Source organism: Strigops habroptila, chromosome 11, assembly GCF_004027225.2.
Source record: "Strigops habroptila isolate Jane chromosome 11, bStrHab1.2.pri, whole genome shotgun sequence".
NCBI classification, from domain to species: domain Eukaryota; kingdom Metazoa; phylum Chordata; class Aves; order Psittaciformes; family Psittacidae; genus Strigops; species Strigops habroptila.
This window is the reverse complement of record NC_046360.1, coordinates 12290525-12314232: the sequence shown is the minus strand read 5'-3', so window position 1 is coordinate 12314232 and position 23708 is coordinate 12290525. Positions and strand designations below refer to the sequence as shown.

General features: G+C 53.0%; 1 protein-coding gene across 1 annotated transcript in view; it reads left to right on the top strand.

The window, feature by feature from the left end:
- Positions 1–5935, top strand: part of RBM19 (RNA binding motif protein 19) — a 69463-nt gene extending 63528 nt beyond the window's left edge. Inside the window, exon 25 of the mRNA XM_030501671.2 lies at positions 5568–5935. The gene's annotated coding sequence lies outside the window, so the exon portion shown is untranslated. The remainder of the gene's footprint in view (positions 1–5567) is intronic.
- The last annotated feature ends 17773 nt before the right edge of the window (positions 5936–23708 follow it).

Here is a 23708-nt window from a genome sequence, read left to right as displayed (position 1 = left end):
CCCACACATGCACCCCTAAAATTACAGTGGGTTTAAGGGGAATCTTCTGCAAATGAGCATAATACCTGCTAATTACCCTGCATTCAAATGGAGGCCTAAGTAGGCCCGCAGGAAATCCATCACTCCCCACTGCCTTTTCTTTCTTTCTTTCCCCCCTCATCTGAAACAATCCTAATGATAAAATAATGCAAACTCTAAACTGTCCATGTAGTTAAACCTGGGAAATAGCCTCCCACTGGTCCTTAACCTTGGCAGTGCTTCTCCAGCTGAACACCATTGCAATGCGCTGAGTTGTGTTCAGGGGTGATAATAGTTTCTTTTAAATCAGAGAGGTTGTATCTGTAACAAATGACTGCACACTAATGGTTGTAATTGGGCTACGATGAGCTGCAGCCCTGGTCCCCTTTGTGCTGGCTCTCACACCACAGGGCTGGTGTCACCCCTCGTGCACCCCGGTGTGCCCTAGGCACTTGTAGGGTGCAATGCTCATCTGCTCTGGTGTCCTTTTTGGGGTGGGTGCATTGTATCCAGGTTGTGTTGACGGCAGAGGGGATGGGCAGCCCGCTCCAAGCTTCTGCCCCTGGTCATTACCCAGGTCCAGAGCTGGAGTTCTGGCTGTCCTGGGGGCTGGATGGGTTATTTCAGGCTCCGGGGCTCAGGGGAGTCTCTCTGGGCTCCGGCTCAGCACATGCTGTCCCCATCAGAGAGCTGAAACCAGTGGTTCACACTCAGTCCTGTCTCCTGCAAGCCCTGGCGTCTGCTCCAGGGTCCCCATGGGGTCTGCAGGCCCCAGGGTGAAGCCCCCTGCCCCAGAGGGTTGTGATGGCTTCACCCAGGGTGAGACCCCGCTGAGCTGGGTGGTGGTGGGAGCTGCAGCGGCTGTGACTGTTCCCCAGGCACCCGCTGTATCCCCCTCCCCGGGGCCAGCTCTGGAATTGGATTAGGATATTGTTCAAATGGAGCCTTTTTACTGAATTAGAGGGTTAACGGGTTTTAATGTAAAACTAGCTTTACTTTATTGCTGCCTGTTGCCAGAGGCCTGTGTGGGCTGTTATCTACTTAAGGGGACAGCCAGCAACTCCATGCGGAGAGGATATCCCATGGGTATCCCTTGGGCTCTGGTTTTGCTGGGCACTTTGAGTTCTCCTGCTTCTGGGTGTCTCTGCTGAGTGATGCTTCCCACTGCTCCCAGAGCCAGGCTGTGCTACGGTGCCCTCTTTGGTTGCTCAAAATGACTCATGGCCTTTGGAAAACTAGGCCAGGATCTGTGCTGGTTTTTCTCACTGTCCCATGGGACTCAGCCCAGGACTCGGTGCAGCCGTGGACAGGAAGGTCGCATCCCACTTTGTGAGCCATGGGCTTGAACTGCTGCTTCTTACAATATTCCTCTGCCCAGCTGTGGGTGGTTTCTTTCCATCACCATTGCACTGATCCTGCCTACTGGATCATGATTTTCAGCTCTTCTCATCCCTTTATTCCCATTGTGCCATTGTAGTCTTCCTCCCAGGTGTGCCCCATGGAGCGAGGCTCTGGGAAGCACTGAAGGGCCAAGCCTATCTCTTCACAGCAAGCACTGTAGATGCCACTCACCAGCCCTTGGCAAGGGCTGCAGGAATTGCTCGCATCCCCCTGCATAATGCCTGCAGCTTTCCAGCCTGGTTCCATGCAGGGGAGCTCTGGGATATGAAACCTTTCTGTCTGCCTTTGGCATTGGTAGCCATTCCCTTCTGCTCAGCATCTCTACCAGCTTTGCTCGTTGTCTCACAAGAGGTGGGAATTGCAGTTTCTGTGCATCCTGGAAGTTGTCTTCCTGAGCAAGCTGCAGCAGGAAACACACAGGAAGGGTTTCAGCTTGAAAAAATACCCCAGGGCCTTGGTGGCTGCTCCCTGGAGATGGAAGAAACAGCGCAAAGGCAGACAAAGACCTTCCCTTGCTGCCTCAGTTTCCCCATCAGCACAGCACAGGGGAAGCAGCCATGCTCCATGCCCATTCCCACATCCCTTCCAGAGCAGCCAGGCTCCCTACTGAGCAAACTCCTGTTTTAACTGGCACTCAGGGCTTGGCTTTTCTTCAGCTCCCAATTGTCTCCCTGCCTCCTTCCACCAGCCCTTTGCAATTGCAAACCCCATTTGCTTCTCCTTTGCTGGAGGATTGGCCAAGGGATGCTGCTGCTGCTGCTGCCCCGTCGTTTCCCTGTCTCACACAGAAACCTCCTTTCCCTTCCCTGCAGCCAGCATTAAAATAGTCTCACTGTGTCTAAGGGGTTGGATGAGTTGCCATCCAATGGCCGTGGATCAGCCAGGCTCCATCACAGCCAAGATGACTCCTGATCTGGATAATCCCACCATGGAAGGGGACAGCAACAAACTGCCATCATCCCAGGCTGCAGCCACCCCCAGGGATGGTTGGCTGGGATGCTGGCTGGAGATTTGGGAAGCACGAGCTTCTCCTTAATATCGTAATGTGTCTGATACCGGTACCCCAAGTCACACCATGACCAGCGTTCAGCACCATCACTACATTCCAGCTTCCACCACCACCTTCTTCCCTGGGAAATACACCAGGAGACTGAGGAAGAAGCGTGCAGCTTTCCTTTCTCTGGAGCGTGGCTGGGTGTGACTGAGATGCTGCCTCCTGTTTTCCCTAAATATATGCATTGGAGAAGGAGAGAAATCGCATGGCAGGGCTTGAGATTTCAGACTTAACCATTCATGAATAATAATCAGGCTCAGTAATTCACAGTAAATAGGTATCCAAATTGGCTAATAAGGGAGGCTTTCACCCCAAACTGGAGCCGGGAAGAGAGGCAGAGAGAATATGAACAGGCGCTGGGTGTGTGCATGGTGTGACCTGAATCAGTGGGATATGGAAAGCGGTGCCAGGAGAGAGCAGCAATGGGGGGGACCCAGAGAAGGGACAACATCCCACTGTGGGGCAGCAGTGGCCAGGCTTGGACCTGCAGGAGCATGGATCCTATGTTCCACAGCCTGTAATTAGAATCACTGAATCCCAGCCTGGTTTGGGTTGGAAGGGACCTTAAAGCTCATCCAGTTCCAACCCCCTGCACGGGCAGGGACACCTTCCACTAGAGCAGATTGCTCCAAGCTCTGTCCAACCCGGCCTTGAACACTAAGCTCTCTTCCAGCCCTGGGACCATGCTGATGGGCATGAGCGTGCCCAGCCTGTGAGTGTGAGGTGGGCTGTTGGTCTTCGTCTACCAGCAGCAGGCTCTGACCGGGATGAGGTGCTGCCCATGCTCACAGGGAACGGCTCCCAAGTGCCAGACACCAGACAAATGTTCCTCTAACAGCATTTTAAGATCATGTTAGATAAAGTTAAGATTAAGAAAACGACGGCAAAGCACCCCTGCAGATCTCGGGCTATTTAAATACACAGAATAGAAGCTCAGAGTGCAGGTGATGAGCAGCCGAAGGAAGGATGCTCCTGCGAGGTTGGCAGGCAGTGTTCTGCAGCTGCTAAATGACTTTTAAATTGAGGAGAAACCTACAGCCACTTCTGCAGTCCCCTCAGCTCCTTTATATAGAGCAGCACAACGGTTGGAGAGCACCGTGCTGCTGCTTGGCTGAGGTACCTGTCCTACAGCAAAGAACTGCAGTGGATTTGAAAGCAACCACAGTAACTCTGGCCAAAGGCAATTTTCCTCCTGCCCTTCTGCTCCCCTTGCTCACCTCTCCCTGGATTGAGGATTGAGGATGCTCACAAAATGTAGCACACTGGGTAGCATGGAGCAAACAAATGTGACTTCTTTCCCCTCCTCTGTGACTTGGCTTATTTAAGTGTGTTGGGAAGTGGTTTTGGGGTATGCAGTGTTTTATCTTGGGGTATGAGGGATGCTCTTGATGCCCCAGCGGCTGCAGCACTGTAGAGCTGGTGGCTGGAGGACCCCTACATCACTCCATCCCTTCCCTACAGCTTAAACCATTCCTCACAGCCCAAAACTGGGGGTGGGATTTAGCAGGTGTAATGAGGACAGCTTTGTAAGACGTGAGAGATGGAGAGGAAATCATGCTCCTGCCTCTCCCAGTGTTGGTGGCCTAAAATCTTTCCAGAGTTAGGTGTAGCCCATGTTAGCAGTTGTCCTGCTGATGGGGCTGGAGAAGTGCTTGGGTGCTGCCTTCTGATCAGCCCAAAGGTTTTCTACTTCATCAGCTTAGAAATCAGACCACAAAATGCAAAATAAGCTTCACCCAAAGCACCATGAGAGATCTCAGTCCCAGCTATACACGAGATCTCCATGGAGCCATACCCTGCCTCTGGGGGTCCCTTGGCAGCAAAGCCCAGGCTTAACCTCAGCCTTATCCCTCCAGCCAGACCTTGGCAAAGTAAGCCCCATGCTGGAGACTTGGTGACAGGCACAAACAACCCATGTGGTGATGCTGATGGCTGCAAAGGCTCTGTAAGACCTGACAGAGAGGCAGAAACAGGCAGATTGCAGGCAGGAGCTGGTTTAGTTTCATTTTCAGGCAAACCCAGCTCCATGTGTCAGCCTGGGCTAAGCAAGCCCTGGGAAATAGAAGGATGGACTGTCCGAGGAGCAGTTTTAACCAGGAGTCAGAAGTGATTCAGGGCTTGCAACTTTCTATCCTACATCCCCCAGCAGGAACATAGACCCCGTCCCTGGGATATGCCCCATCCCTGGCAGTGTTCAAGGCCAGGTTGGACACAGGGGCTTGGAGCAACCTGCTCTAGTGGAAGGTGTCCCTGCCTGTGGCAGGGGGTTGGAACTGGATGAGCTTTAAGGTCTCTTCCATCCCAATCCAGTCTGTGATAAACAGGACAGGCACATCATCCCCAGGCAGCTGCAAACCAGAGCAGGCACCTCTCCCTCCAGAAATTGGACTTGAAAAATGGAAAATGGGGGGAGTTTATTATTATTAAGATTAAAATAACCAAGAACCCCTCACCCCACTCTGTGCTTTGGCCAGTGTGCCTGGAGCTGAGGGTGGCCACAGTGGGGGTGGTAGAGGCAACACAGGCAGGAGCAGGCAGGAGCCTTGGACTTCGTTAGGATTCAGCCCTTAGATCTCTCCTTTCTCTCTGATGACTGAGTGTGATTGACACTTACAAATTACCCAGCCAAAAGTGTCGAGTCTTTGACCCCTGAGTAACATCTTTGGCAAGCCTGAGATTTGCCAGCATTTTGTCATCTAATTACTACAAATCCCTTGGAAATTCACTGGCTGGTGAATTTTTAATGCAGGACAATTTCAATGTGATGCATCGCCCAGATGGGCACACGCGCGCCTGCTCCTTCCTTCTCCCCCCCACCGCCTCTGCTCCTTCCCTTTCTTCTCCTTTCCTTTCTCCCCTTCCTCCCCCCATCCTGTTTCTTACCTCCCTCCTGCCCCTGTGCATCCGCATTCATGGGAAGCACCCCGCATCTCATCCCTTCCCTGTGCTCTCCATCCCACTGGCTGTGCCCGGGATGGAGCCAGGCACTTTGTGTCCCCCCCAGGCTGGCAGCAGCAGGCTGTCCCACTCTGTGTCTCACTGATGGTGACAGGGAGCTGCTACATGACATTCATTTTATACTTCCATTTTCTAGGTCTCTCGCTGATGGATGGATGGAGAAGCCTCCACTGGAGACCCAGCAGCCAGCACACTTGTTGCCGGCAGCGTCCACTCCAATGAACCCACGGGATGATTTATGCCATGTGTCCAGGTCTTGGTATTCCCAGCCTTTTAAACAGACCTTGAATTCAGAGCTGGCGGCTCCTGCCTGAGGATCACTGCTTAAATCAAAGCAGGGATGTGACTCCCCTCATCTCAGAAACCACCCAACATGGGGCGATGGACACATTCCCTGCTGACCCCAGGGACTCTGGTGCAACCTGCTCTTAACAGCTCAATTCAATGATATTTCTGTACATTAAAAACCTCGGGTGTATTTTAAGTTTCCCAACCAGAGCCACATCTCAGGTTTGTTTGGATTTGTTTGTTTAACACATAGTCCCCACAGCGAGGCAGTTTCTTTGCTCTGATGGGGAGATAAGCCTGGTTTAGGAGGGAGGCCTGGGCTTTGCCGCATTCCGCTTTGTGCTTGTGTCATTCCTGTCCCCACTCTCAGGCAAATCGCCTCCCGGCTCTCCCTTCCCAGCTTTTCAAAGGGAAAGAGGCTTTGCTTTGCAACCAGGGTACCGCTTTACATATGTACGCAGCTGATAAAGTATTTTCACTTCGCCCCTTTCCCCTCTGGGAATCGCTGTCTTACGGCAAAACTGTTTTGTCTGACAAGGGCTGCAACAGATTACACGTGTTGGCTGCAAACACTGGCCCTTTTTTTTCCCCTTTTTTTTCCCGTTTGGAGAACCACATCCCTTTAAAAGAAAAGAAATCTCTGCACTGCCGTGGCCAGCACTGCCTTTTGCCTCCTGGCCCCAAGAGCAGCCCCGTTGTGGTATCAGACCTCCTGAGGTGATGCATCCCTCACTTCTGTGTCACTTGTTTTGCTCATGGGAGCTTAATTTGAGCCTGAATACACAAAAATGCTGCTGAGGCTGTTGGGGCTGAGCACTTCGGTTTGTCCGGCCTGGGGCTTGGGGTGGGATTTCTTGCGACCCCTAAGCATCAGCATCCGCAGCATCCGTAGGGACCAGCGGGACTCGGAGGAGCGATGTCCTTTGGGGCTTGGAGCAACCTGGTCTAGTGGAAGGTCCCACCAGCAGCAGAGTCTGACTCCACACTGAGGACACCATCCTTCTGGGCACCTCGTGGCTGGGCATTTTGATGCCTGAGGACACTGAGATATGATGCAAAGTCTAACCTGCTCTTTTCCAAGTCAGTGTTCTCTTTTTTTATCCTGCCATCTCCACATCTTCACTCATGAAATCCCATCAAAGCAACAGGTCCAGGTCTAGGGAATACTTTGCTTCTCCCAAGTTGGTTGTGGAGATAATGACCTGTGTGCTCTGAGCTGAGACCTGCCATGGCTGCACTGAGCAAAGGGAGCTCCCAAGGCGTGTAGCATCAACGGGATGGATGGGAGAAACCAGGAGTGGGAAATACAGAGAAGGAGGCAGCTGAGAGCATCCCTTGCTGCAGTGTTCCCCAGGTTGGGACCAGCTTCCAGCCCTTCTGGGCTGCCTCTTCTGGTCTGCAGCTGTCCCTCAGCCCAAAGCCATTCAGTTTTGGGGACATCCCTTCTTGCTCTCAGTTCCTTTTCCAGCTTCTCTGCACCCTGTTCAAGCAGGGAATGGATGCTGCATCCTCTCCTGCAGGTGTGGGCACAGTCCTGGTGTATATGGTGATGTAGTGATGATCCTCTTTGGTCCTTTTCCCAGTCTTCCACCTTTTCCCAATAATTTCTGACCATCAGCCTCCCATTACTTCACCCCACTCCTGTTCCTTATAGAGTCTGATAGCCTGGAGATGCTCCAGGGGGGGACATGATGTGTTGAGGCAGGGCCACCTGCATCCCAACACATCCTCAGGGTCTTCACAGGCCTGGAAAGGTCCTGGTGCCACCAGCAGCCCATGGCATTCCATAAACCCCTTGCTCCCATCGCACTGCAACGCCCGGGTGAGTAAGAAGCAATTAGTGCCGCTTGCTACAGCGAGTAACACCCAAATGCCAAAGAACAGCAAAGCCATTAAGATGTGGTTTTAGTGCACGTTTGCAGCCAAAGCATCTGTGTGTGCTGAAATGTGGGGGGATGAAGCACTGATGCACTGGGTGAAGTCCCTTCCCCTGCCTGTGCTGCTGACCTGGCAGGTCATTCCCTTCTCCCTGCCTCAGTTTCCCCTCCATTACTTCTGTGAGGGATGCTACATCGTGGAAAACACATAGTTGTGTGGATGGGAGAGGCCACATCCTGCTGGGATGGGTAAAGGCGGCTAGGGGAAACCTCCTGCTCTGATTTAGAGCTTCAAATCAGATGAGTTGCAATGAACTGAAGGGCTGACCCTGCCCTGGGTGTCCCCCCAAGCGCTCCAGCACTCCCAAACCTGTGTCCTGGAGGCTACAGCCAGGGTTTGGGGCAGTGGGTCCTACAGCAGGACCACACTGCACCAACCTGCTTCCCATCCCTGCACTGAGCAGGAGAGGGAGAGCACGAGGGAAAGCGGGAGGGAAAGGACATGTCAAATCAATCATATTTAAACAAAAGTCTCCTTGGCCCAAGGGCCCTTTTAAAAGCTGCTTATTTAATTAAAAGTCCCATTTTCCATATTTATGGCCCTTATTCAGTTCAATATTAACCGCCTGGGCCAGGGCTGGTTTGTTCTTTGGGAAGAGGCGGTGTTGGGAGGTTCATTAGGGGTTTATCAGACAGCCGAGGAGCCCTCCAGATGGATGGAGGGAGGGATGTGGGACAGCACAGAGGGCTCATGCCAGCACCTGGGATGGCACCGGCTCCTTGGGGCCACCTCCATCGCCTTTGGGTGGGATGTAGGGAAATGGGGTTAGAAGGGAATTAGGAGTGTTGGGGTGGTGTGAGACAGGCAGGCACAGTGTGTGCCCTCATATCAGGAAACAGCCTGAAATCCAACCCTGGGCACAGCTTATCCCCCCAGCACCCCTAAATTGCAGCAGAGTGATCATAAAGCACCCCAATTTTGCCCCAGGGTCATGGACCATCACTGGCTCCTGTTTCCCAGTCCTGGAAACAGGACTGGTTTCCCCCAGGACATTATTCCCAGCAGCTCCATGGACAATCCTTGCTGGCATATGGCAACTATAGCTGTGCTGGAGCTGCGCGGGATCCGCTGAAGGTTCATCAGCCAACCATGGTGTCAATGCACCATCCTTTGGGAGCTGGAGGGAAGGACCTCAGGGCAGGTGGAGGTGGACCTTGAGGGTAGACACAGCTTGTAGGAGGTCAAAGCAGCAGAGCTGGCTGCGATGAGTTGGAGATGCCTTCAGGAGATGAGGGAATGAGGGGAACTGGAGCTTATATAGGCTCCTGGGGTTGAGTTCAGTTGTTCCAAGGAGAAGCAGTATGTCCTGGTTGTGATGGCAGCAACAAGAGCAAGTGGAGGGACCACCATACCAAGGAGAAGGTACTGAGTTGGGGAGGGATGGGGCAGAGAGCTTTGTGTGATCCAGCTCATGCTAGATGTCAGTGCTCTCTTTCTGGTGACTGTTCTCCTTGTCTGTTGGTGGTTACTTTACCTGACTCTGTCATACAGGAGCTTGGCTCAGTGTGGTTGTGACCTTAGTGAAAATTGTTGGATGATTTGATGATGTCCAGCTGCTTCAGCCTGCTCCCACATGGTGCTGTGCAAGGGGCAGGGGGTTCTGCCCTGGATAGTTTGTAGATCATGGCCAAGTGGTTGTCGTATGTTATTTTACAAGGCAGTAATGAAGCAAGTGTTGACCTGGGCTCCATAGCTCTGCTAGAAGCAAGGTTGGTTGGAAGAACTTGCCCAGGATCATCACCAGAAGTTTCCATGTGCTAAAGTGCTCTTCTTTTACATGCTGCTTGTTTTCCAACTGACCCAAGGGCAGCTCTCACAGCACAGGACGATGGCTTTGAGTTGCCACCATCAAGGTGATGATCTCCAAGGGGAGCACTGTGGAGCACAGCCATGCTCCAGAAGGTGTCTATGGGCCACAGTGCCCACCTTTGCCATGGGGCTGGCTGTGAAGCCCTGGCAGTAGAAGCTGTGGGTGCAGGACAATCTGCTTCAGATGTGCTGGGAGGTGCTTTGGGAGGGAAGATCCCCTGTGAAGGCTGCAGGAGAGTGGGGCTCACCTGGGCAGACACACAAGCTTGCTCTGAACTCTGTCCACCCTTGTCCCTTTATGTTTTGGATGACAACACTATACATCCCAGTGGCAACCTGGCATGCCGGGTACCACCAGAGGATGCAGAGGGGGAGATGATGGCAGCATCTCTCCTTCCACACCACCACAGTCCACACAAACCAAGCCCTCCTTTTCCTCTCTGTCCCAAATAACCCAACACAGACCAGGCAGCAGAGCCCAACGGGAAGGATGGGAATGAACCGGAGCCAGCGATTTCCTCCTGGGAGCGGGATGGTAAACCAGGAGGGGAGGGGGATGACTGGGAAGGGGGGGTTGGTGGTGGTGGTGGTAGCAGGAGAGACACCGGGTTATCAGAGAAGTGTGAAGACAATAATGCAATCTGACATTTCTGAAATGAGACCCCCCGGTTGCCCTGGCAACGGCTCACGTGGGACCAGCTCCCGGGAGATGGCTCCGAGATGTGCTATAAATGATGTTTGATTAGAATTTAAATCATTTAGGCGGAGAGCAGAGAGGCCTTTTGTCAGCGCGGGGACCCGCGGGGGTCACCCCCCGCCAGCTGCCTGGGCGCACATCAGCCCTGAGCAGCGCGGAGATGGGATGAGGGCTCACCCCTCGGGGTGATGCTCCTGCCCTCCCCACTGCTGAGGGCTCTGACCTGCCCAGCCAGGAGAAGGGGGAGCTTGAGGCCAAAGCAAACACGGTGTGGGAGGAAGATGCCTCATGCGAGCCCTGGGGAGGGAGCTGGTATCTCAACAGCATCACCTGAAGGGGTTTTCTTTCCCCCTGAGCTGGTGTGGAGCCACTGAGGTCTTCCCATGGCTTCTACCAGCTGAGAACATGGCCCTCGGCTTTTTCAGTGCTCTAATTGAGATAATAGCACTTGAGAATCAATTGTGCCTCCCTAAAAAGTTTTCTTATGGAGCAGGGAATGAAGCGTGTTATTAGCTCCAAGTGGAGTGTCATTCCCAGGTTGCCTTCAGGGATGGGTCCAGGTTCTCCCCACCTCTTGCAGACCATGGCCCAGTTAAGCTCTCCACCATCCAGCCCTGTTTAGAGGAGCTGTTTGGGGCAGGGATCTCACTGGACAACTCTACAGTGGGTATTTCTTGCTCTTCCCAGCTCCTTGATGCACGCAGTGAAGTCATCTTTGCTGCACAAAGTCTTCCTTGTGATGGAGTATGTTTTCCTGGCTCCAGGGGCTTGGAGGACTTCACGCATGGAGCAACGGAGATTGAGATGGGATCAGCAGCCATGGTTCATGTTCCTATCATGTCAAAACTGCAGTTCCTGGGCTCATTGGATGAGTGGTGGTAATGAAATGCAGGGAAGTCCCAACTTGGGTGCAAGGTCTTTGCTTTGCTGCAGCCTTCTGGTGCAAAGGGGTTGTGGTTCACTCTGGTTCTCAGATGCTGAGAACACCACTCAGATGAGCCCAGTCTTGCTCAATTCAATCAGATGATGATGTTAAATCATCTGGACCTTCTTCTGAGGTCTCACGAGTGTCATTCAGAGAGGCCACCATCAAAACTGGGAGGTGACCCTGTTTCAGGAAGGCTGTCTCCTTGGAGAAGGCAATTTTGCTGCCTTGTTCTCACTGTCTACCCACAGGAGATGGCTTGGTTGCACTGGTGGGGACTTCTTGAATTCCATCCGCTAGTTCAAGTGCTGTAGAGTGGCAGAAGCTGGGGAATGGCTCCATCAGCTGAGCATGGAGGTGCTTTGCCATGCGCTTGGGGAGGGATCCAGTACTGTCTGATGCACTGAGCATCCCACCATTGAGTCAGCTGAAGAAGCCACTTATTTGCTTTAATATCCCCAAGTCTGAGCCCTGAGTGAGTAAGGAAAGAGGCTGATGTCCCAGTCGGTGGGAGAATGGTGTTAAGAGCATCAACTAGCATGGACTTTGTTCTTGGCAAGGATTTCAATTGCTCTTTAATGCCATGTTTTAGGCTCAATGAATCTTTAGAGCTTGCTTCTCAGCTTCCAGAACATACCATCTGATCCTGAAATTAGAGCTAAACTAATAAGTCTCAACAAATATTAATCTAATGAATTTATCTTCTCTGTGTTTGTGGACGAGCAAAGAGGGAATTGCAGTGTTCTCCTATGTATTAATTCTTCGAATGTATTCAACAAACCTTTCCTGACCACTTAGAGTGTGGCTTGGTCATGAATATTCTAACTCCAGGTTTTATTTCATGGTTGTGATCACCCTTGTAAATCAAACCACAGTTGCCCATTGGTTTGGGTGAAGAATTCAACCAAAGAGGTCATGGGTATTTCATGTAAGGTCCAAGCTTTGGTGTAGGTTTTCCATCTCCTCATGGGCTTTCACCTCAGGTGGGTTCTGAATGCTTCCTACCCTGCAGGATGAGCTGGGTAGGAAGAAAAGTGTTGCAGAGTGAATCGGGTTTGAGATCTGCAGGCTTCTTAGTGGTGTTAGCTGGGGTGAGGGATGCTCAGGGCTCAGCTTTGTGGCTGGAAGATGCTCCTTGACATCTCCGGGTGGTTTTGGTAGGTCTCACTGACTGTAAAATCACTGCTGAACATCTGCTGTGTCTGTGGCACTGCACATTGTTGGGTTCCCTGGTTTATTTGGTGACCATTGTAGTCAGAGTGATGTTGAGGTGCTCCTTAAACAAGCAGCTCCTTTGCCAGCAGCAAAATCACTGGTCCTTTGCTTGTGTACGGCTACAGAGCCTGTGTAGCTCAGTTGGATGGACCAGGACCACAGGAACCCTGGTCAGCTCGAGTCCCCCCTCACCTTCCATAGCTCTACATCTGCGAATGAAATGGGGTTTGGAAGCTGAAGCAAGATCCCTGTTTGCTTTCCTGAGTACCCAAGGGCAGAGCGATGCTGTTCCTCACTGGGTTGGAGCCAGCTCTGCACCCCAGCTGGGTGCTGGCAGTGACACCCCTTTAATTGGCACATGCTGGAAGTGCAAACACGTTACAGGAATGGGCTTGTCAGGGGCAGGTCTGTGGGAAGGTGTCACCCTCTTCACGCTGGCTTAGAGCTGCTGCAGGGCTCCAAACCCAGCCTGGAAGTGGTTGGGCAGCACCAAAGTGGTTTTGGGGAGCCCAGTACCCACCTTTTATTTGCTGGGGCTTTGCTGGCTTCAATGGGCTGACCTGAGGATGCTGAGGATGGAGACCAATGTGGTGCTTTTGAAACCAGCACTGGGATAGACGGGGATTAACCAAAGTGATGGGGTAGCTCTGACTGGCAGTGGGCACCCAGCAGGCTGGTCATCCTATTGCATTGCCCCAGTGGAGATGTGCAGGGCTCTGGGATGGGCTTTGCTGATGTCCAGCCCTGGGAGGCTTGTGGGGCCTGGGGATGTGCTCTGTGTGTTTTAATAGGGGCTGGCTGCAAAATGGGGGTCCAGAGGCTCACTTGGCAGTCAGTGCCTCCATCCAGAGCAGGAGCATCGGGACAGGCAGGGAAACCTCTGTCTCTGGTCTGAGTGCTCAGTCCAAGGGTTTGGGTCCATGATGGTGGTGGTGGGGGATGCTCAGGCCCTGCCTCTCCTGTTGGGGACCATCCCAGCGCTCTGCAGGCTCAGGAATGCTTTGTGCATCCCTGTTCCCCTTCTGTAGTTGGCTGTGTGCTGCCCAGTGCTGGATGGGCAACCTGGGTATTCCCTCACCAGGAGCAGGACCAGGCACAAGGGATCCAGGAGAGGAGATGACACTTCTCAGCAGTTCTGCAGCTTGAAGGATGCAGGGACAGCTCAAACCACTGCAGGTTCCCATCACAGGTTCCCTCTTGATGCTCTCCTATAGCTGCAGTGCCCAGGTCAGCTCCCCACTTTGGGGACAAGTGCCTTTTGTCACTGATAACTTACCCTGCTGCCTCACTTGTGTCCTGAGCTGCTAGTGCTCAGCTGCCTTGGTGGCATGGCAATCCTAACTGCACTGTACCTGCTTGTGATGCACTGCATGGAAAGCTGTTCCCTCCTCCATGCAAGGGCAAGAGTCACCCATCAATCCCTGCAGGGAAACAACATGACACTTAGATCTTGAGATTCCTCTCAATGGTGTTTGGAAACATCTCCCCCCTTCTTCCCTCCCTCCAAATCAAGCCGCAGTGGATAAGGGTTAATCACAGGCAGTTTGCCCTGCAGCTGAATGGGACTCAGTTAATAAGGGGATTTCAATCAGGAGTGCCTCATGATGGTGACTTCTCCTGCCCCTTCTGTCAGTGCTGATGCAGTTGCTTTGGCCCCAGCCCGTCCCAAATATCACAGAAGGCATTTTGCTTTGCCCTGCCCTGGTGCTGGATGTGGTGGCCAGCACAGGCCAGGGATAGGTGCCGTGTGACACAGAGATGCTCTTCTGCACCCTCCGGCTCCTGCAGCTGTGGGTTGCTGGAGCAGGGCTGTGCCCCCAGCCAAGGGACATGGTGTCTCCCTGTTTTCATGCACATCTCCTGCTCTCCATCCCATCCTATGCTGTGAAACCCACTGGGTCGGAGAGAAGGGGATCGACAAGGGAGAGTCACTGACTTGCATATGGTCTCATGCCCTCGTGGAGCACCTCCAGGCTGCTTTAGACAGTTCCTCCTGCAGCATCAGCCTCCTTCATGAACACACTTGAAGTGCAGGATTTCCAGCCTCCAGTTCCATTGGAGCTGCAGTGGCACATCACAAACAGCATGGCCCGAGCTCTCCTGTCCCTCAGCCTGCCTCATGGCGAGAATGTGATGGGCAGGAGCTCATGGACCTGGGGATACCCTTCCTGTCCTCCCCATGGTACGTGATACCCCTAAATGGGGAGATGAAGGCTGATCTCTGTTCATCAGTGCCCCCATATGCTGGTGGAGCCCAGGTCCATGCCCTAATGGAGAAAAGACTTCAACCCATGTCCCAGGGAATGGCATGGCAAGTGTCAGAAGCGGTTTTGGTAGCTGAAGGGTAAAGCCCTTGGTTGTGTATTGCCCAAAATGCAGCTATGATGTGCCTATAGGAACTGATGACAGAATCCCCCAGAAAGGTGTCTTCCTGGTCCCTAATGCTCACCTTGCAAGCCACCAGCTCTCCCTGGGAATGCCCTTGACGGAAATGGATTAACCATTTAGATGGGTCCAGGAGGAAAAAGTAACTGGATTTGGTTTGAATCAGAAGAGAATTAAACATCTCCTCCAATGGATCCACCGCCAAGCTTTGAGTAACTTGAAATACAGCTTTTTGCTGTTGTTCTCTTGCAGCACTTTGCTTGCAGGGCTCACCCTGTCCCTGCACCAGCCCCTGATCCCCCTGGATCCCCCTGGCAGAGCAGGTTTCTGAGCTGAAGTGGCTCTGGGTAATAAAGATAGATACAGAAGAGACATAAAACTAAATATATTGCTGTGTCTGATGAAAGACCAAGTATTTCTGGCAAATGTTCCTGTTCCAGCAGCGGTGTCATAGGAGCCACTTCAGCATTCCTGGAAATGTTGCTTTTCTTTCCTTTTAGGTCTTCAGTTTGATGTTTAAAATGCCCACCCACGTCTGGTGCATCCCTCCATGGGAAAGGCCACCTCAGGCTGGGGATGAGGATGGGGAGAGGCAGCTCCATCACCTCCTTCTGCTCCCTTCCTCCTTCAACATGGGCATGGTGAGGGGGAAAGCTGCCTTTGCAGCTCAGCTGGTGTTTGGAGTATTTGCTAAGGCTGGGCTGGCTGTGGAGAGGGCATTCCCAAAGGGAAAATAACCCTGTGTGGAACCGAGGACATTGGCAGCTTGGTTCTTAATACAAACCTCTTGATTCTGGGGAAGGGAGCTGCTGGGTGTGATGGTTTGGCCTTAGGAGAAGCTGATCCATGGCAACTGTCACGGAGGGCTGAGAGGTGATGCTGGTGTAACTTTTCCTGGCATCACGGTGTTTTGGAAGCTTGTATCTTGAACCCCTCTGCTTAGACACTGCAGGGCCAAATCCAGCACAAGCACTGGGATAGGACCCAAGAGCTGCTGGTGGTAGAGGAAGCACCACTGGAGGCTGATGGGGATGTTCCAGGAGAGGGTTTGCTTGAGATGAGGGGTCCAAGGGGGCTGTGATCAAGGTGCAGGGAGCCAGGAGCTGATGCTGCTGCTGGAGCCAGTGGCTGGCAGAGGCTGCTTCTCCCTGGAGCATCTCTGCTCAGGTTTGCATCCCCAAACCCTGTTGACCTCCTGCCACGGCTTTGCTCCTTCTCACCCGTGACGTCTCTAGGAGGAGGAACAACCATCTTCCCCCTTTGTTCCTTCCTCACAGCCATGGCTCCGGTGAGCAGCGGCACAGAGATGAGTGATGGCAGGAGGAGGCAATGCCGGACACTGGGATGCCTGGGACAGTCGGGGACCAAGCAGAGTGGCTTCACATCCAGCTGATCCAATTCTGTTGCCATGTGGATGCCCATTTCCCAAAGCAAACCTGTGCTTAACCCTTTCCACACCCCCAGCCGCAAAGCGACAGTGGCCGAATCAATCTCCTGAACCCTCTCTTTAACATCTCCAGACATTTGCTGCTTTCCCTTGTATTAACAGAGGCATCTTCCATCACCAAAAAGCCTCCAGGGCAGAAGCAAATGGCATCAATAGCTCTGCAGCCTGTCAGGAGCACATGCCTGCCAGAGAGCACCGGGAGGAGGGACAGCGTGACACGGGGACCAGATGGGGCCAGTCCTTTTCCATCACCCCTTGCCAGCAGCAGCAGCCTCAGTGCTTCTCCATTCAGATGGGGCTTTCTCCACCCTCACCTTGTGCTGCTTGCTCTGACCCTCTGGTGCTGCATCCTCCCTGCAATTCCTCTCCATCCCTCCCTTTTCTCCTGTTCTATCTCCCCTTCTCACACAGCTGCTGGCCCAGCCTTTTGCTCCATCTCCCCCTCACTCATGAATATTCAGTGTGGGAGCCCAGGTTTGGGCTAGTTGGTGGTTGAAGAGCATTGCGTAGTATCAGAGTGTAATGGTGATTGACCCAGGGCTGCTGTCGGTAGGTGGAAGGGTGATACAGGGTGGGGAGGAGGGAGAAAGTGGGTGTCTCACAAAGAAAACCCATTCGTGCAGTCGTCTCGCAGCTTGAGGGAAGAAATACCTTCATTTCTCCATGGGAAACCAGGAGATGGCTCCGTGTTACTGCTGCCTCTGCAGCAGAGCTCCCGGGTCCTGCTGTGTGTGTGAGGAGGTGTAAGACTGGGGGTGCGGGAAGCCCCATACCTGGTATTGGCATAAGGAGTTGGAACCAGTGATTTCATAAGCAGTGCTTGCAGGAGGATCACCAGGCACTGATCCTGCTGCAGGAAATGGGGACGTTGATGGGTGGCACAGGGGCGTTTGGCTGCTGGGTTGTGCCAAGGAGAATAGGAAACCTCCAAAACCCACCCCATCCATGTAAGGTATGTTGTGATAGCTGCGCTTTGCTACTGCTTTAAAATTCCCAGGTGAGGAATACCCCTTAGCATCTCCCCCCTGCTTTTCCCTATGCACGGAGACTGAGGTCATGGCACAGCACAGGGCTCGCGGAAGCCTGGGGATCATAAAGCAGAGGTTAGTGAAGCTGTTTGGCCAAATTTACACCGGTTCCCAGCACAGGGAGGGGGTGCAGGAGTCACAGCCCTCCCCCTTGATAGCAGCATCTATCACGGTGTATAAATAGCTGTGCTCTGGGAGGTATTGAGCGGTGTTTGCAGGGATGGTGCCGGCTGTGTCAAACCCCCTCGTCCATCATTGGCACCAGCATCAAGTGCCAGGAGCTCAGGGATGCTCTGATAGCAGCAGGATCCAGCCCTGATCCCTCCCTCCCTGCCTGAAGGTGACAGGGGTGACATGTCCATGCAGGGCCCCAGTGGATGGAGGTTGGGCAGAGGCAGCGTGTGAGGGGGTTCATCCCACCCAGCCTTTTAGAGGGAGTTTTGTGGGAGCTTGGGGCTGGCAAGGAGCTGAGGCAGCAGCAGCAGCAGCATCGCTCTGGCTCTTTGCTTTCCTTCAAAGCCATAGTGCCTCCTTCTGTCTTCCAGCACTTGTTTTGTCTCTGTTCCCATCTCCTCTTTGCACATACCATTCGAGTGGCTCTTGTCTATTTATTTTCTCTAATGGCATCAGGCTACAAGTGGCTGAACAGTTAAAATGAACACCATCAAGCTGCTTTCTTTTTACCTGTTTTTTCTTTTTTTTTATTCCCCTTACATTCACTCTGGAAATGAGGATCATTGCTCTTCTCTAGCTGGGTTCCCAAGGGATGGGTCTGTCCCCTTCCCAACATCCTCTTCTGAGCCCATTGGCCCACCATCAACCAAATTTGATGGATGTGGGAAGGCCTTAGAAGGTGCTCCTGTAGCTTTGAGGGTGGCAAGTAGTTGTGTGGAGGGAGAAGATCCTTTGATGTCTTCACCAGATACAACTGTAAGCAATACTACAGGACCACTTCTGCTGGGGGTGGGTGGCCACCACTCCTGATGATGGACGAGCTGGCTCTTCTGCTCATCAAAAAGGGGAATTAAACTGAATGTTGTCCAGAGAAGGGTCATGGAGATGCTGCGAGGGCTGGAGCAGCTCTGCTCTGGAGCCAGGCTGAGAGAGCTGGGCTGGGGCAGCCTGGAGAAGAGAAGGCTCCTGAAGGGGAGACCTTTGAGCAGCTCCAGTGCCTAAAGGGGCTACAGGAAACCTGGAGAGGGGCTTTGGACAAGGGCCTGTAGGGACAGGCCAAGGGGGAATGGCTTTAACCTGCCAGAGGGGAGATTGAGATGAGCTCTGAGGCAGAAGCTCTTCCCTGTGAGAGTGCTGAGGCGCTGGCACAGACTTTTCCCAGAGAAGCTGTGGCTGCCCCAGCCCTGGCAGTGTTCAAGGCCAGGTTGGACACAGGGGCTTGGAGCAACCTGCTCTAGTGGAAGGTGTCCCTGCCCGTGGCTGGATGAGCTTTAAGGTCCCTTCCAACACAAACCAGTCTGGGATTGAGCCCCAGGAAAGGGTGTGTGCAGATCCCACGTATTGCGTTGTGCTCCCAGTGTTTTCCTCTCTTTGGCTTTAAGTCCACCACATCCCATCCTGCTGGAATGAAGGTGGCAGGATGGGAACCGGGGCAAGATCTGTACTCATTGTGGGAGCACCTTGTGGCCCTGAAATGCAGCTCCTGGCTGGGCTGTAGGGGTGATGGTATGTGCTTCAGGGAGACGGGATGGAGTTTGCAGCTTGAATCCATCCCTGGGGTGTGATGGGTGCTGACACACAGACGCCGCTGTGGCCCTGGGCTTTCCTTGTGCCGTATAAACCCAAACCCACATATTATAGCTGGCTTAGGAAGAGCAATGAATGCAGTCAGGCTCCTCCAAGTTTATTCCTCAGAAGTTAAATTGACCAACTTCAGGGAAAAACAAAGGTTATTTCCCCCTCTCTGAACTGGTTTTTGGCAGCACTGGCATTGGGAGCATCCCAGTAGCTGAGTTTCATGGAGCCAACCTGCCCTGACCCACACGGGGAGGGTGTCAAATGTTCCTCCTCTGGCCAGGCTGAACATAGAATCACAGAATCAACTAGGTCGGGGAGCAAATGAGGGGAAAAAACATATGAGATTGAAATCGATCCTCTTGTGATTTGTGGGGTTAACAGCAGCACCACAGCTAGGTTTTAAAGGAATATATAGTATTGCCAAGGCAAAGCTTTATGGATAAAGTCCTCTGTCTCCTGTTTCTCCCTTCTCCCCCTTGCCCCAAAACCCAAACCATGATCGACTCCACAGCCACCAGACTTTGATACACTCAGAATGAAGTGATTCCTGGATATGGAATGTGTTTAGCAGAGAGCAGGAGCCAGATGTTGAAGTGAACTCCAGCCCATCCATCCAGCGCTGCCTCACTGCAGATCAGGATGGATGTGTGCCCATCCCTGGTGCCACAGGCTGGGGGATCCCACCCTCTCCTTTCATGTGATGGATCCTGGTGCAGGCATCATGAGCCCCTCACCGTGGCCTTGAGGTCAGTTTGGGAGTCACTGCGGGGTGATGCTCCAGCCCCATCGCACACAGACATAAGCACAGTCCCACTCCGCTGCTGGAGTAAATGGGGTTTTGGGGCTGGGGGGTATCCAAGGGTACAGCAGCGTCACACAACCACAGCAGAGTCCTCACCTCTCAGCTCACCTTCCCTGCACCCCAAATCCTGGTCGCCCCAGCTCCAGGGGGGCTTCCAGGCAGGTCCATGGGCTGGGGTGAGGGATGCTCTGAGCTGCTTCCTGCTTCATGCCACCATGCGCCAGCAGCGGAGCATGCTCCATCCCCATCCTTCCCCCATGGTTTTCTTTCCTCCTTCCCTCACAGCTGCTTTCTCCTTCTGCTCCTGCTTCCCCTCTCGCTCCCTCCACTCTGCCTCAGAGACATACATAACTCTCCCGTGAAATATATACAGTGTAAATATATAAAAAGCCGGCGTTTGCCTGCTGCTTATGTATTCATGAAATAGTAAATAAATTTTATGGGATAATGTGAAGGCTGCCAGGGAGCAGGAGGATGAAAACTAACCCCTAATGAGCCTCCGTGTCAGTTTGGCACACTCGGGATCGATCTGCCGCTTCCATTTAGCGCCCGAGCATGGGGGGGGAAAGGAGGCACTTCCTCGGCACAGCCTCGAGCATCGCCGGCGCGACACCGCGGTGATGGTCGCGGGGTCACAGGATCAGCCAAGTGGGAAGGGAGTCGGGCATAGGGGGAGTGGGCTGCGTCAGGCTGAGGTTGGGGAGGATGCAAAATGGTGAGGTGAGGGTGCCTGGGGAGGGGATGCAGGGCGAGATGCAGGCTTGCATGGGAGGGATGCAGGGAGGGATGCAGGGTAGGATGCAGGCTTCCATGTGAGGGATGCAAGTTGGGATGCAGGCTTGCATGGGAGGGAGGCAAGGAGGGATGAGGTGTAGGATGCAGGCTTCCATGGGAGGGATGCAGGGTGGGACGCAGGTTGGGATGCAGGCTTGCAGGGGAGAGATGCAGGGTGGGATGCAGGCTTGCATGGGAGGGATGCAAGGAGGGATAAGGGGTAGGATGCAGGCTTCCATGTGAGGGATGCAGGGTGGGATGCAGGCTTGCATGGGAGGGATGCAAGCAGGGATGCAGGCTTGTGCAAGCTGCTGGGTTGCAGCAAGGTTGCTGCCTTCAGCAGGCAGGCAAGGAGAGCTGGGTGTGACAAGGCTGATGAGGGGTCACAGAGACAAGGGACAGCCAAGTGAGAGCCAAGCATCATCTCAAGGCTCTGGCCCTGCTGCTGGTATGTGTGGGCTTCACCATCCCAATGACTGGAGCTTTGGGAGGACCCACAAAAGGCAGCAAGACCCAGAGCACCCCACAGCCTCCCCTCTCGCAGGGTCTGCATCAGAATGCAAAAGGGGGAGATGTGTTTGGGGTCTCCTTTGCTGGGACTTCCACCCCCATCTGAAAAAGCAGGTGAGGTTTTGGGGTTATCCGGGGTATGAAAGGGCATTTCCTTCAGTTCATTATGTGAGGAGTAGGGTCCTATGTAACAAGGGAAAAGGAATTATAATGAGTGTGTACTTCCGAACACTTGGAGACGCAATGATTGCTGGACACCCCTGCACACCAGCCAAGCTTAGAAATAGTCATATGGGGAATCCACCTGCACCCAGGGAGGAGTTTTAGGAGTTTTGTAGCTAAAAACAAGCCTGGGTTGGAAAGAAACAAGGGATGTTGTTTTGGTTAATGGGCAAAGCCAGTTGCAGGTCAGCAAACATGGCAGCACCCTCTTGGGTGCTACAGCCTTGGCTTTCCATGCACCATAGCAAAATTTAAGGCTTCATTTAGACAACAGCCGAACTGGTTGTTTAGGGAATACTGGTGGGGGCTAAGGAATATTTACACGCATAAATACAGCAGGGCTTTATCCTCTTTAGTGCATCCACATTTGAGGTCACCTTTGGGTGCAGCACATGAGTCCAGCAGGCGCTGCGGGATGCAGGATGCTGAAGCTGGTGGGAATTTGGGGTTTCCATCAAGAACTGTTGGTTTGAGGGGAAAGAAACCTTTCCCAGCAGAGCTTTTGGCATGGCATTGAGGGGATGCTGCAACATTTCCCCTCCATTGCCACCCACATCTGCCAAACCGAGCCACGTGGGACGCAGCGGCTTTGCTACAGTCACAACATTCGGAGTATTTAATGGGATGTTTCACTCCCGATGGCCACCCTCACCCAGAGGAGAGCTGGAACCTGCATCTCTGATGGGCTTTGCACCTCCTGGTGTGATGCCTCCTGCAAACCACTCGCTCAGCACCAGGGCTCAGCCCTGCGCCGCATCAGCTCCATCCATGGGTGCTGACCGGCTCCCCTGGATGCAGCTCCCCAATCCCAGCCCTTCCCTCCTGAGCCGCCTCTTCCCTCTCTCCTCTCCTTGTATGTTTTTTTATGGAGGGAATGAGATGGAGAAGTAAAAATTATTAACCCCGAGGTCAGCACTGGCTGCCTCATTCCTCTCTAGCTTCAAGCACTTTCTCCCTCATCTGTTTCACAGACAGCGATGTTCAGCTCAACACATTTGCATATACTTATTGCATTTTTTCACTCTTTATCTATTTATTTATTTTTAAAGGGACAGAGCTGCTCCTGCCTCTTTTTCCCTTTCCCCTCCTGTGAGCTTTCCCCAGCCGCTATTTGGGATGTGATTCCCTGCTCACTGATGGAGGCAGGGGAGTGCAGGACCTGTGTGGTGTTGGGAGGGACACTGGGCTTCGCTCTCTTCCTCCCACCTCGATTTCGCTGCTGCTTTCTCCATGTTTTCCCTATAAAATGGCCGAGTTTCCCCCTTTGGCATGGTGGAGAATGGCCATCAGGGATGAATCCATCTTGCACTTCATTATGCTTACCCCCAGAGCACTGGCGGGGAAGGGCAGCAGCAAGCTCCCGGAGATCCCACACTTGTCCAAAGCAGGGTGGAGATGGAAAACCCTCATTCCTGAGGCCTTTCCCAGGCTTTCCACAGCCACCGTGGCTGAGCACGGCTGGATGCAAAGGCTCCTCCAAAGCCATCAGCACATGGCAAAACCTGCACCCTCATTTCAACCCTTAGCAGCACCCCAGGCTCAGCATCCACCTTCTCTTCAGCACAGTGAAGCCGTTTTCCTCCCATCCACCCGAGGAAATACATTGTGGGGGAAATAAAGAAAGAATTAAACATGTTATATCTTAAGCATCTCCCAAAAAAATCACTTGCAGATATTCATAATGGTCCGGCAGCTATTAGAGGCTCAAGAAGGAGGGAAGGGAAGGAAATGAATGCTGGGTGAGAAGGGAAAATTCATAGCCCCGCTGATACGCCATGATAAATAATTATGAGTTATTAATTTTAAATTACATCTTTAATGCGTTGCATGATTTTAATTCCCACCACAGTATTAATAGAGGGACTCTGGATTTGATTAATTTAAAGCGGAACAGAAAGGTGTCGATTCCCGGGGCTGCCAGGGACCTCATGGGGCTGAAGGGAGGGGGTTTACCCTGGGATGGGCACTGGGGATGCTGCTCCTGCCCTGCAGTTTGGAAGAGAGCAGCGAAGGATAGGGTGCTCTTAGCAATGGGGGTGATAGTGGCGTGTTTTGAAGCTCACTGCTGTGTTATATTGGGGATGAGTGCTGCTTTGTGGGAAGGAAGAGCATCACAGACAGGTCCAGAGAGCCAGGAGCACCCATCCTGCATCCCACCCTGGTGAAGGCAATAACATCCCTCACCCGCTTCATTCCAAGGCCTCATGAACAAGACTAAAACAGGGACCAGCACCACCCAAAGCCGCTTGGTGTGTCCCCCCATACCCTCCCAGCACAGGGACCCCCCCGCCGGGGCCAGGAAGCTGTTCTAAGTTTGCTTTCTGAGTAAACTTCCCCTAAAGTGTGACAATCGCTTTAGCTTCCCAGCGAGGATTTGCCGGGCTTCTGTTATCTCTTTGAAAGTCGGAGTTCTCCAAATGGGCATGAGAGAGCAGCCGGAGAGGTCAGAGCCAGTTAGGCTGCACAGCCGTTCAAAGCCCCGTTC